At 37.9% G+C, this 14,451-nt stretch overlaps 1 pseudogene; it reads right to left on the minus strand.

The window, feature by feature from the left end:
- Nucleotides 1-266: 266 nt before the first annotated feature.
- LOC149163075 (protein BRICK 1 pseudogene) lies at nucleotides 267-1,946 on the minus strand (annotated as a pseudogene).
- Nucleotides 1,947-14,451: the final 12,505 nt, after the last annotated feature.

The following is a 14,451-nucleotide window of genomic DNA, read 5'->3' on the forward strand; positions in this document are numbered from 1 at the left end:
CTAACTCCGTAATCAATCTTGATGTCTGGTATCGCTGTGTATTTGATTTTCTTACTTATGTTTTATCAACTGTCGTAAAGCCTTTTTTCTTACGCAGTTCTCACAGTTTCAACACTTCAAGTTAACAATTATTTCACAGTTGGCATAATCAATTCTACATCAGTTTTAACATCTGATCATTTCAGATCATGGCCCGAGGTGTTAGGTTTATCATTATGGTCTGAAAATTTTCTCTTTCCTTGTCTCTAATAGGAAAAGGGCATGGATCAAGCCAACCCCGAAGTACTTGATGCAATGTTGACCTTGGCTTCAAGTAGCTCTAGCTGACGCTCCAATGTACTCAGTTTGTAATTCAATGCTGCTAACTTGCTTTTAGTTGAGGCCTTTGAATAAATTTTAAATATCAAATAACCTTATGTCATAAAATTACACTACAAACGAAAGCAAAAATATTTTATTTCTAACAATTCCAAATGAATTTTTTATTCTCATAAATTGGTGTTGGAAAAATGAAGGAGAGCCTATTTATATGAAACCCTTGTTATGGAAAAACAAAGGAGAGACTATTTATATGAAACCCTTAAAGTGTTGGGTATTGTTACACCATGTTTTCCCTAAGGAATTTATTACAGAGAATCTTATTGGTGATTTCATTGTGTGGTCATTTTAGTTCTTATTCTCTTGCTGCAACAAGGCATAGGGTGTTTATGGATCCATTTCCCATTGATTCACAAATTACATTGTTTGGATCAACAATTGGTGAGTTCTAGGATCCTCCAAATGTGAAAAAGGTTGTTACCATCACCTGAAATTCTATAACATTGAACAAAATTTGGATTTCCCCCATGTGTTTTCTATTATTTAAGCTTTCCTACAGAGCAAATTCCAGGAGAATTGACATATTCATAAAATTCTTTTTTGAAAGATAAAACTTCCTAGTTTTTGTGGGTATGTTTTTCTTTATGATATGAATCCTTCAGCTCTGTTGAAAATCAAGTTCTTGCCAATGTTGCAGTGATCATTGACCTATACAGAATTACTCAACATTCCAGGATAAGGCAGGGGATATATCAACACATTATGTGTTTGTGTGTGAAATGATTTAGTGAATCTAGATGATGAATTATGTGAATTGAATACGAACACTAATACAAACCCATCTAAACCAACGTGTGATATACATATCGAGGTTGCACACTTTCCAGTTACATAATGCACATCTGAGTTCACAAAATGATCAATATATCATATATTTTAATTTAGGAGATCTGTAATCAAGAACTCCATGACCTTGAGGTGCATAAAAGGGAGGTCTAGATGGGTATGTGTTAGTTCTTGAAACTAAGAGCTGGAAGACCATATTGGAGATCATCATAGAAAGTTGTCATATATAAACTAAGACAAAGATGGGACTGTTTAAAAGTATTCCCTTTCATTGGAAAATATAGGTTTTTGTATTTAGAGTACACGAGATTTCATTGTAAAATATAGGTTTTTGTATTTAGAGTACACGAGATTTCATTGTAAAATATAGGTTTTTGTATTTAGAGTACACAAGATTTCTACAGATCCATTGCATAATTGTCTTCATAGATAAAAGTTATTAATACATTTAATACTAAACATATGAAACCCAAATCCATTCTAAGCCAGATGCAGAACAAAAAAAACCCCCCAAAATTTCAGAGCTAAAAAAGTGAGATAATAATAGAAACCCATATGAAACCTAGATCCATTCTAAGCCAGATGCAGAATAAAAAAACACCAAATTTTCAGTGAAAAAAAAGTGAGATAACAATAAAAAGCCACATACCAAACTGTAGCAGAAATTTGAAAAGATGACGAACATTGAGAGCCAAGGAAGAGGAGAACTCTTGATTATCCCAATCTGGTTGTACTGCTACGCCCACATTCACTGTGTTGGTAATGCCCCTAGTTTTTTCCATTCACTGCGTTGGTAATGCCCCTAGTTTTTTCCATTCTGTTTTTTTTCTTAACACCGATGGTAGAGATAGCCCCTCACCAGTGTTGTTGTTGGAAAACAGGGGTAATTGAGAGAAATCCCACCTGCAAACATATTTTCAAGGTGAATCCAAAGCTTGAAATGAAATTTGGTAATGCCCTAGTATTGAGCTTGTAAACTATATGTGGTTAGAAGAAAATAATAGGGCTCATAATCAAGTTTCTTCCTTCCTATGGTTCTTGGCTAAGCAACTTCTTGCACAACCAAAAGTGAACAACTTTGTTCTCTTCTCTCTGATGAATCTGACACTAACTTTTTTTTTTTTTTCTCGATGCTTGGCTTTGCTTGTTGTGTCTCTCTCTATGTCTCTATTGTTTTCACTTACTGGTTGAAGTATGTCCTCCTCTTCATTCATGGGAGCAGGGTTTTTGTATCCCGTTCAACGACAAGTGATATTCTGCTGTTTTTCTTAAACACTGATGGTAGAGATAGCCCCTCACTAATGTCATTGCTGGAAATTGGTGGTGATTGGGAGAAATCACACCTGCAAACATATTTTCAAGGTGAACCCATAGCTCGAAATGTGGTTTCTAGAAATTGGGGGCGATTGGGAGCAATCCCAGATGAAAACATGGTGAATCAGGAGGTTGAAATGAAATTTGGGGAGGCGAATTCGACTTTTATCTCTCTTATTTTTCATAATATTGGTGGCTAAAATATAGTATTTATTTATTTTTGAAATATTTTTTGGCCGAACTATAGAAAATTGGTCTGATATAAAAAATTTGCCCCTCTAAAATTCAAAACCCCTTAAATTTCTCCCATGGGCTAAGATTCACCCCTAAAAGTTTCTATGGAAGTAAGAAAAAAACAATTTCTCCCTAAACACCTTGCACATGCTTTATTACTTCAGAACATCTAGCAGGGTAGGTGATTACAATCTCGATCAATATTTGTTGAACACTCATTTTCCAAGAAGAAATGGTATAATAATGTCCACTGTAAGGTCAAGGTCTGGTTTAATCACTACACCTTTTTCCACCGAGTTCAAGTCAAGTCATGATTTTATATTTGACACTACAATGCTTAATAAAAAAATGTCAGATGTCCCTGCAGAACTTGCAATATTTTCAAATATCTCTGGCATTCTTTTATAGTACATTCTTCTTCTAAGGAGGCTCGTAATAACTAGAGTGATGTAAAGTGTGTGGTCCCTGATAAAATTACATCTACAGGAAACTATCGATATCTTATCATTCCGGTTGTTATTGGTGCAACTCTTGGAAATTTTAATTCGGGAATATTCCCTTCACTTCTTAAATCATGTGGTAATGAGGATTTGCAGCTCCAAGAAGCTACTAACAAACTTCTATAGCACATAATATGCAACTATGCCATTTGAGTCAGCCAAAAGCTGAGGAACTTATAGGTTATGACCTGTGGTGCATCCTATCTCCTACCTCACATTACCATCCCTCTGGTTGAAAGTTTTTGTATTATATATCTATATATTGTTGTTGGCATATCAATGATATTTATTGGCTTAATCATTTAAGTGTGCATTAAAAGTATGTATTTGAATATTGTTTAAATAGTTGTTCTGCACGAGCAAGTTTCCAATTCATTGCAATGTTATGGTTAAGGTTTAGGTTACTAGAGATTGTATGCTTTTATTTTCGATTTTCTTTCTCATGTGGCTATCATTCTCTATAACTCATTGTGACATGGGACCTTTTCTCCCAGTGTGATGCATAGTACCTCGTGTACCTCATTTTTTTTTCCATTATTTACCTTGGTTTTAAACTACCAAAAACCATTCAAACCTTTGTGTTCTAAGAATTGAGCATCCACTAGAATCGTGACAACTAGGGTTGGATGCCCTCTTTATGGTGGCTAATCTCACAGGAGGTGGAGGTTTCAAGTCACAGTGATGACTCTTGCGCATAGTCCTTTTTATGGCATCTCGCCTCATTCCTTTGGAAGCTATGGTAATAGTTAGAACTGATACACATGATGTTCAATCTTCCTCTCAACAAGTATAAGTATTATGGTGGCTTACATGTTGGGTTGTGTTATATTCTTTCCACGAATAGTCCACATAGTTAACCGGGGGTTAGAGGGGGGGAGGTCATAGGGGGTTTGAGGGGCACTCGTAACCCCACTTTATGGGGTCTAGGGCAGCGCCCCGGAAAATTTTGGTTTTGGAACCTATGTTAGGTTGGGCAGACCCACCTACAGTTTTGTGCATGATTTTCACACATGTTTTTTGGACGCGATGGTTTTCGGTCCATGGTATTGGATTTTGGCATGTATAAATATGTTTTGTAACATTGAAAGGAACATAATGAAAAATCAAGCTTGTAGTCCCGGTTTTGGGATTCAGGGGAAAATCTCTGTGTATATGTGTTTTATGTGTTATGCTCTCACAATGTCTATTTTCTGTGTTTTAGAATTCGTATGCAGGTAATTTCTGTACGGGGTTAAAACCTACATTTGGTATCAGAGCTATTTTGGATTCAAGGGGATGCCTTTGTTGCTGAGGGGTTTCGCTCGGGCCTGTGGTAGACCCTGTTCAGTGGGTGATCTGCAAGATCAATTCTAGTGGTGAAAGAAGATGGCGAGCAGTGGAAAGATAGAGATCGAGAAATTTAATGGTCAGAGTTTTGAGTTGTGGAAACTCTAGATGGAGGATCTGTTGGTCGATAAAGATCAGTGGATCATGGTAGATCCGGGTACTAAACCAACGGGAGTGTCCGATGAAGAATGGAAGAAGTTGGATCGGAAGGCAAAGAGCACAATACGATTGTGTGTCTCAGATTCAGTATTGCTAAATGTATCAGGGGAACTAGAACAAAGGTTTTGTGGGACAAGTTAGGGACTTTGTACCAATCTAAGTCTCTGGTGAATAAACTGTTCCTGCAGAAAAAGCTGTATAACCTGAGGATGAAAGATGGAGACTCGGTCACAGAGCATCTGAACACATTTAATACTGTGGTAAGTCAGTTAGCATCTATTGATATTAAAATTTCAAATGAAGATAAGTGCATCATTTTGTTGTGTTCTCTACCATATTCCTGGGATAGTCTAGTTATTGCAATAGGTAGCAATGCAACTGCCTTGCAGTTTGATGAAATAGTCTCAGCCTTGCTAACGGAGGAGATGAGACGGAAAAATATGGAGAGCCAGAATAGTGATGCCTTGTCTATACGAGGACGGTCCTAGAACAGAAACAAAAATAAGTCATCAAGTGGGAGATCTAAATCTAGTGGGAGATTTAAATCTCCAGGAAAACCTATAAAGGTGGTGTGCTGGAAATGCGGAAAGTAAGGCCACTTCAAAAGGGACTGTAAATCTAAAGCTATTGATAAAGGAAAGGGATCTAATGAGGCTCCTTCCGTGGAGGTGAAAACCACCTCAGATGAAGGTGGGGATGTGTACTTGGCTTCTTCAAGTACGCATGTAGATCATGAGGCATGGTTGATTGACTCAGGTGCATCCTTTCACTTCACTCCCCATAGAGAACGGTTCTGTGAGTATGAGAAATATGATGGTGGTGATGTCTTCTTGGGGCATGACAGGAAGGCTAAAATCATTGGTCGTGGAAAGGTAAAGTTGAAGTTACAAGGTGGAAGAGTTAGAACACTTCCAGGTGTTCTACATATTCCTGCATTGGCCATAAATCTAATTTCTGTAAGCAAGCTGGATGGTGCAGGTGTAAAAACAGTGTTTGAGAAGGACACCTGCAAGATGGTTTGGGGAGCATTGGTATTGATGTGGGGAGTTCGGATTGGAACTCTGTACAAGCTGTAAGGTAGCATGATTGTTGATGGGGGCAATAGTTCTGTGGTTCTTGAAAGTGGAGCAGAAAATCTAGTGGTATTTGGAGAGAAGACCATATTGTGGCATCAAAGGCTTGGACATATTGGAGAGAAAGGCCTTCGAATACTTCATGGTAAAGGTATGGTAGAAGGTATGAGTAATAGCTCTCTGGATTTTGATTTTTGTGAAAATTGTGTATATGGGAAGAAGAATCGGGTGATTTTCCCCTCTAGTGGTAAGAGGGCAAAACAGATATTAGAGCTTGTGCACAGTGATGTGTTTGGACCTGTGAAAGTTCCATCACTGGGTAAGTCTGTGTACTATGTATCATTTATAGATGACTTCTCAAGGAATACATGGATATATTTCCTTAAGAAGAAATCTGAAGTCTTTGACAAGTTTAAAGAATTTAAGGCTCTCGTGGAAAATCAGACATAGAAGAAGATAAAGGTGCTGAGGACAGATAATGGTGGAGAGTTTTGCAGCAAGGAATTTGAAGAATTCTGTAAGAAGTGTGGTATAGCACAGCAGAAGAATACTCCATAAACAACTCAACAAAATGGAGTTGCAGAAAGAATGAACAAGACATTGATGGAAAGGGCAAGAAGCATGCTCAGTGGTGCCAGGTTAGGACATGAATTCCTGGCAGAGGTGGTGGATATTGCATGTTACCTGGTCAACAGATCACCTTCATCAGTGTTGGAGGATAAGACTCCACATGAGGTATGGACTAGTAAGAAACCCTCTCTTTCACATCTAAGGGTATTTGGATGTGATGCATATGTACATGTTCCAAAGGAGAAACGAACCAAGTTGGATAGTAAATATGAAAAGTGCATCATTATTGGGTATAAGGATGGTTTAAAGGGTTATAAACTTTGGAACCTAGTAACAAGGAAGGTTGTGTCCAATCGAGATGTGGTGTTCAGAGAGGTGAAAGATGTTATTAAACATGAATTCCAACCAAAGGAACCTGAGAAGATAGAGTTTGAGCTAAAAGAGGAAGAATCAAACTCTACAGCAGAGGAGGAATCAGAAGATGAAGAGCCACAAACTCCGGTTGTGAGAAGATCAGTTCGAGAAAGAAGGTAGCCAGAGAGGTATAGTACATCTACTTTTTGTTCAAATTTTGCTTTGTCTATTACTGATGATGATCCCAGAACTGTGAAGGAAGCAGTGGATTCAGAGGATGGAAAACTCTGGAAAGAGGCCATGGTTGATGAAATGGCATCTTTGCACAAAAATGAGGCTTGGGATCTAGTGGAGTTGCCGGCTGGGAGGAAACCCATTGGAAGCAAATGGGTGTTCGAAAAGAAGACAAATGCAGAAGGAACAGTGGAGAAATACAAAGCTCGGTTGGTAGCAAAAGGTTATTCCCAGGTGCCGAGAATTGATTTTGGTGATATTTTTTCTCATGTTGCCAAGGTAACTTCTATTAGATTAATTTTATCTATTACTGCTGCTTTTGATTTTGAGGTAGAACAGATGGATGTGAAGACAACATTTTTTCACAGGGATTTGGAAGAGGAGATCTACATGAAGCAACCTGAAGGCTTTGCGGTGAAGGGTAAGAAAGAACTAGTATGCAAGTTAAAGAAGTATATGTATGGGTTAAAATAGTCACCAAGGATGTGGTATCAGAATTTTGATACATTTATATGGGGACTTGGCTTCACCAGAAGCAAAGCAGATCACTATGTGTATTTTAAATTAATTGATGACCGTGCTATTTATCTGGTCTTGTATGTGGATCATATGTTTCTAGTTGGAAATGACAAAGAAATTATCCAGGCTTTGAAGACCCAATTGTCCTCCAAATTCGACATGAAAGATCTTGGTGCTGCAAACTATATTTTGGGCATGGAAATTAAAAGAGATCAGGAAAAGAGGAAGCTCTAGTTAAACCAGAGGAAGTATGTCGAGACAATACTGTAGAGGTTTAATATGCAGGATGTTTGGTCAATTTAGTGTGTGCTAAATTGCTACATTAATTATCAATCCGGGAGTCGTAAACTGATGAAGTGTGGCGCACTATATGTGCAAGATAGCCTATTTCTTATATTTTTGTCGTTTTTCAGTTTTTATTTTGTTTTGGGGGTTTTTATAATGTGAATGGAATTCCTATTCCTAAGTCTCTAGAAGGCAAGTATGGTTATAGATTTTAAGGCGATTGTGTCCTCTATAATGGTTCCCAAACTTAACACTTCAGAAGGTCTTAGAACATACTAGTGATGAAAGTATTACTTGGACAAGAATGAAAATGTGCTGCTATCTAAAACAAGAAAATAATGAACTACTGATCATGAAACTATCATCTCTGCTACTGTCTAAATATGGAAAAATGACTCAAAGTAATTAAGAATTTCAAGGAAAATAAAACTAAAATAAAAGTACACATTCATAATTCAATCCCTCGCCAGTAGTCCAGCTATGGCTTTCGGAGGTAATCAACAATGTCATGAGCAATCTGATATCTAATTGCAGGAAAGTAAAACTAAAATCAAATTACACATTCATACTTCAATCCCTCGCCAGTAGTCCAGCTATGGCTTTCAGAGGTAACTGACAATGATATGAGCAATTTAATATCTAATTGCAGAAAAGTAAAACTAAAATCGAATTACACATTCATACTTCAATCCATCGCCAGTAGTCCAACTATGGCTTTCGGAGGTATCTGACAATGATATGAGCAATTTAATATCTAATTGTAGAAAAGTAAAACTAAAATCAAATTACACATTCATACTTCAATCCCTCGCCAGTAGTCCAGCTATGGCTTTCGGAGGTAATTGACAATGATATGAGCAATTTAATATCTAATTACAGAAAAGGAAAACTAAAATCAAATTACACATTCATACTTCAATCACTCACCAGTAGTCCAGCTATGGCTTTCGGAGGTAACTGACAATGATATGAGCAATTTAATATTTAAGCTAACTAATAAAGCAAGGAAACAAAACTGAAATCAACAAAGCAGAACTGGAATTAAAAACTAGGAAAAGCAAAGTCAGTAGAGAATTAATCCCATGTCATTAGTCATTGTGAAAATTATATGCAGATGCCCGGGCTGCGTACTCTATCCTGAAACATACATGCACTGATCAGTGTTATACAAAGCTGTAAAATCATGAACAGAAGTGGAATGTTAATACCATGACAATTTAAATATACACAGGTGGAATATATGCAAATGGAAATAAGAAAACAATGTAAGAAACTTTACAGCAACAAGAGAAACAAAACCTCAGTGTACAAGGGCCCTCTACACAGCCTCGGTCAACAGACTATCAATCCAAGATTATGTTCACGTGCTCATGTAGAAACAGAGTCTTCTCATATATTTCATAACACGGTCACAGAAATAAAACTAGTGTCATTGCACAGTTGGCTTGAACAACAAAAATTACATTCACAAAAGACTAACTATGCGTTATAGAAACGCGTTGTTTATAGCAACGTTTACAGAACTATTTACACAACTGTTTTCTTGTAGGATTGCATGAATAGGGGACACGTAAAAGATAGTGTCCACGGATTTAGCGTACTGGTTGTCGAAAATATTAAATCTACCAACTTGTGGCTGTTAGATTCTCATCATGGGTCAGTATACAGGTGGCAACAGACCCCAGAGAGTTAGGAATGGCCACACATCCTTCAGAATCCTTCACGTGCTGGAAAATAGAGTCTGGCTGCCGTAGGACTCTTGCGTAGGACCATCGTTTGACCACCGTTGACCGCAGTTTCCCTTGATGAATTCGGCTGAACCAATAGGACCTGATCCATGTCCAAGTCATTTTTAACTTGCCCATGTGGCTTGTTTTGCCTGGTGACAACTGCAACATAGAGTTTAACAAAAACAGTTACGGAAAGTTGAATCAGCTGCGGAAAGTGACTGGATTCTGCAGCTTATGAGCAAAATCTAGTTCAAACAGAAAACACAAAACATAGTTAGAAAACCACGTTAAATGCTCTTTTAGAATCAATATGCAATGATTTTGATAGCTTAGGAGGTCCAGGTGAGTGGAAAATTTTCTAGGAAAGTGTGTAGGAGAGGTGCAATTTCAAAGCTCTACATAGGATAGTAAACCGGTGAAGGTTCTTATTCCTGTAGGTGTGAGGTTATCTGCTGAACAGTGTCCCAAGACCCAAGAAGAGGAAGGGGACATGTCTTGTGTTCCATATGCAAGTGCAGTCAGTAGCCTGATGTATGAAATTGTGTACTAGACTAGACATTGCACATGCAGTGGGAGTATTGAGCAGGTTTATGTCAAAACTAGGGAAGGAGCATTGGACAGTAGTGAAGCGGGTTTTCAGGTATTTGCGTGGCACTAGTGATTATGGTTTGTGCTACCAAGGAAGACCAGGATTAGACAGAGTGTTGGATATTCGTGTCTTTGTTGATGCAGACTGGGCTGGAGATCTAGATCAGAGAAGATCTACAAGTGGGTATGTGTTTAACCTATTTGGAAGTGCAGTCAGTTGGATGAGTAAGAAACAATCTGTAGTGGCACTATCAACTATAGAGGCAGAATACATGGCAGCCACTCATGCAAGCAAGGAAGCAGTTTGGTTGCAGAGATTGTGTTCAAGTATGGGTTTAGTACAAGAAGATATAAGGATAGACTGTGACAGCCAAAGTGCAATTTTCTTGGCAAAGAACCCTGCATATCATTCAAAGACAAAGCATATTAATGTTCAGTATCACTTTGTGAGGCATATGATAGAAGACAAAAAGGTGTTGCTGGTAAAGGTGGACACTTTGAAGAATACTGCAGATGCATTGACAAAATCTGTGATCTCTGAGAAGTTCTCTTGGTGTAGAGAAACAATGGGCACTGCAGGGCTGGATAAATGACTAAGCTCTCTTGTGGCCCCCAGTGGAAAGAAAACAACAAGTGGGAGAATGTTGGGTTGTGTTATATTCTTTACACGACTAGCCCAATTAGTTAACCGGGGGTTAGAGGGGGAAGGTCACAAGGGGTTTGAGGGGCACCCGTAACCCCACTTTATGGGGTCCGAGGCAGTGCCCCGGAAAATTTTGGTTTTGGAACCTATGTTAGGTTGGGTAGACCCACCTATGGCTTTGTGCATGATTTTCGCACATGTTTTTGGACGCGATGGTTTTCAGTCCATGGTATTGGACGCGACGGTTTTCGGTCCATGGTATTGGATGCTTTAGCATGTATAAATATGTATTGTAACATTGAAAGGAACATAATGAAAAATCAAGCTGGTAGTCCCGGTTTTGGGATCCAGGGGAAAATCTCTGTGTATGTGTTTTATGTGTTATGCTCTCGCATTGTTTATTTTTTGTGTTTTAGAATTCGTATGCAGGTAATTTCTGTACAGGGTTAAAACCTACATTACAACCTATATTAGTAGTAGCTCCAATTATAACTGAGGGTCTTGACTCGTAGTTGTGTCTCATAATGGAGGCTCCCTAAAAGAGCAATGATAGATGAAGCCTACTCTCAACAATGGGTGGATCTATTTAACTTGGTCACGTCCCCCTTTCACCAAACAACAATCGTTTCTAGGCAATTGATTCTTCATATCCCTCAGCTCTATTCTTAGCTCCTTTGGCCTAATAACTTGGTTTCTTGGGCTCTAATACCAGTTCGATGAACAACATAGGAAATAAGGAACTACTACATTAGTTAAATACTAATAGAAATACCATACAATAAAAAAATAAGGCATTGGTACATTAGTTAAACACTCATAGTAATACTATACAATAAAACATAGTAGAGTTGTGGCTCTATTAATTTGAATTGCTTAAAAGTGGAACATTAAATAGACACAAAATTTCATGGATAGATCATCTATTTTTTTTTTAAATACTAATAATTATTGCATTAATTCATTTTAGCTCTATATATGACTAATTGTTACCGAGTTTGAACTCTTCATAAATTACGAAAAACTAAATTATGTGAAAATTGAAAGAAATTAACATTTCAACAACAAGAAACAATCCATAATCAAATTTCCTTGTTTCATGCTAAGATATATATATATATATATATATCTATAAACTATGAATTAGTAAAACTGAATATCTAAAAGTTGACTTTATTGCTACAACTATGATTATCATTAGGAAATTAAAAATTGTTTATTGCATATATCTTTGTTCCATGTTGCGACTAAGTAATAGAATCATTTATTTACAAAATTTATCCTATATATCTTACACATATAAACTTCAAAATTTAATTATGTTGATAGGAATGTTTGTTTTGGAATTTTGGCTTTCTAAAATTTTAATTTAATTATCGATAATTATTAGGTGGATGATAGAGATTTAACCTCCACAAAATATTCTAGAATATTCTTAGTAGTATACACAAATCTAAGACAAATATATTTCCAAAGTAGTTATGCCTTTTTTCCTTCCAATTAAATTAATTAATTATAGAAAATGCCACATGACAAGTGTCATATGAAATGAGTTATGGTTTTTGGGCATGTGAAAGTGGTTATGCCTTTTTCTCCTTTCAATTAAATTCATTAATTATAGAAAATTCCATATGAAAAGTGTCATATGAAATGAGTTGTGGTTTTTTGGGCATGTGGTATTGATAAGCCATGTAATTGTAACAAAACCTTCTTGTTTACAAATTAAGAATACCCGCAAGCCCCTCCGGGACCTTCTTTCCGCTTCTTGGGTTAGCGTGTGGTTGGGCTTGCCGAAGAATTGGGGTTGTTAAGGAAGGTAAGACCGAAGCTTAAGGGTGTTATAAAAGCACTTTGATCCGTACGAGCTCGGGGTCTGGGCTACCAGATAGCAAGTCTGACCACTCATACTCTCTATACTTCGCATTTCCTTGAGCCTTTCTACTTATAGGCCTGGACTGCTATTTGTTTCATACCTGAAATAAAAGGCAAGCAAGTCATGGATTCCTCGAGTTGCTATCTCGATACCGATCCTTGAAACCCTTAATGAAGGGCACTGCTTAGGTAAGGGTAAGAAAGAAGCGCTAATCCACTTATACTCGCTAGGGGTTACTCTATCATAAAGTGAGGGTGAATCTCCATGATCCAAGATCTTTTGCTTATAGATGTATTAAGGAATTACATGGATAAATTGCAGCTTAAACATAAAAATTTAATGTGCAAATGAGAGAAGAGGACAAACACATAAAAGCATGAAAGAAGACAAGTGACTGGATAACAGAGTTCGTCCAATTTACGTCTCCGGGCCCTCCACTTTGGAAAATGGCCGAAAAATGGAGAGATCTGTTGCATAAACTAGCATCACCATTGAGTCCTTGTCACCGATAGGTGCAAAATTGATATAAAACTTGCCCAGTTATGATACTGGACCAAAACTGACCCCCTGGAAAATTTGCTCAGGCAAGGTTCCACCCCTTGTCACAGGTCTACTCACGGTTTCGCCACTTGTAAGTTATCTGCCTCAAATTGCGTGCACACTCTCTCCTCCCTCGATGCACTGTGCAAAAAGGTTTAAATATCAATTAGTGGGAAGATACTCCAAAGGAGGACCGTTGAGCACATTGGTAAACATGGCATTTGGTTGAGGAGGCGTCGGGGGATCAAATCCCACCCCGAATTAATATGCATATTTTTTTTGGTTTGATCATTGGGTGGTAGGTCCACTGTTCTGGTGGCCCGTGCCCCATTCCCACCGGTGGTTACGTTTAAAGGTGGAGGGGTGGCGGGGTTGAAAACCCATGCCCCCGATTAATATATGCCATTGTGTGGGCTCCAGGGTGGCGGGGTCATGGCCACCCACCCCACTTTGATTTAAGGTTCCGATTTCGAGGGCGGTAGGGTCATGGCAGCCTTCCCCCTTTTTTTAAATAAATGATGTTGTGTGGTTCCAGGGGCGATGGGGTCATGGCCGCTCGCTCTTTTTAAATATATATATATATATATATATATATATATATATATATATATATATATATATATATATATATATATATATATATATATATATATATATTTTAAATGCATAACTACCACCCCTTTTGGGAATTTTCTAGAACCTTAGGTGGTAGAAGATGAATTAACAGACCCACAATTTCACTTGAAAAATTGGCCGGATTTAGGTGGTGGGTTCTTGCCAAATTGCGCCCTCCTTAAGCCTGCCACATGGGTAATTCAACCCACAAATTTGACTGCTTCTATCTTCTTCATATGGACTTGGATTGGAGTACTGTTCACACCGTTGGAATCAGGGCAACGAGCACTTCGATCTGATGTCAAGTTAATCAAATTTCTACCACTTTGAATTTTGAGCCTTTTCCATGCCACTAGTGTGTGGAGATCCACCTGCATCAATCCTCCCCATTGAGGAGCTTTTGGACCACGAAAAGCTTTATCATTCAATTGGCAAGTGATGAAATTATTCCCTCACTCTTTCTTTTTCCAGCCATTTTCCCTTGATAGGGTGCATCCCCTTAAAACCAACTCGAAGGTATTCCACATCTCCCTATCGTGAAGTCCTGGTTCTTCTGTCAAGGATGATATCTTCAGGAAACTCATCGAGATACTCTGGTGCAAAATCATCAAATGTAGGAAATGATCCCACCTCTTTGGTTTCCATAACCAATAGTGGCTCATAAATCTTTAAGTTTTCCACATTCACTATGGAGTACATTTGCATATATGTCGGCAAATCGAGATGAAAGGAA

Source organism: Pinus tabuliformis, chromosome 5_2 (genome assembly GCF_031772625.1).
Source record: "Pinus tabuliformis cultivar Carrire ecotype Pingquan chromosome 5_2, CPIR1, whole genome shotgun sequence".
NCBI classification, from domain to species: domain Eukaryota; kingdom Viridiplantae; phylum Streptophyta; class Pinopsida; order Pinales; family Pinaceae; genus Pinus; species Pinus tabuliformis.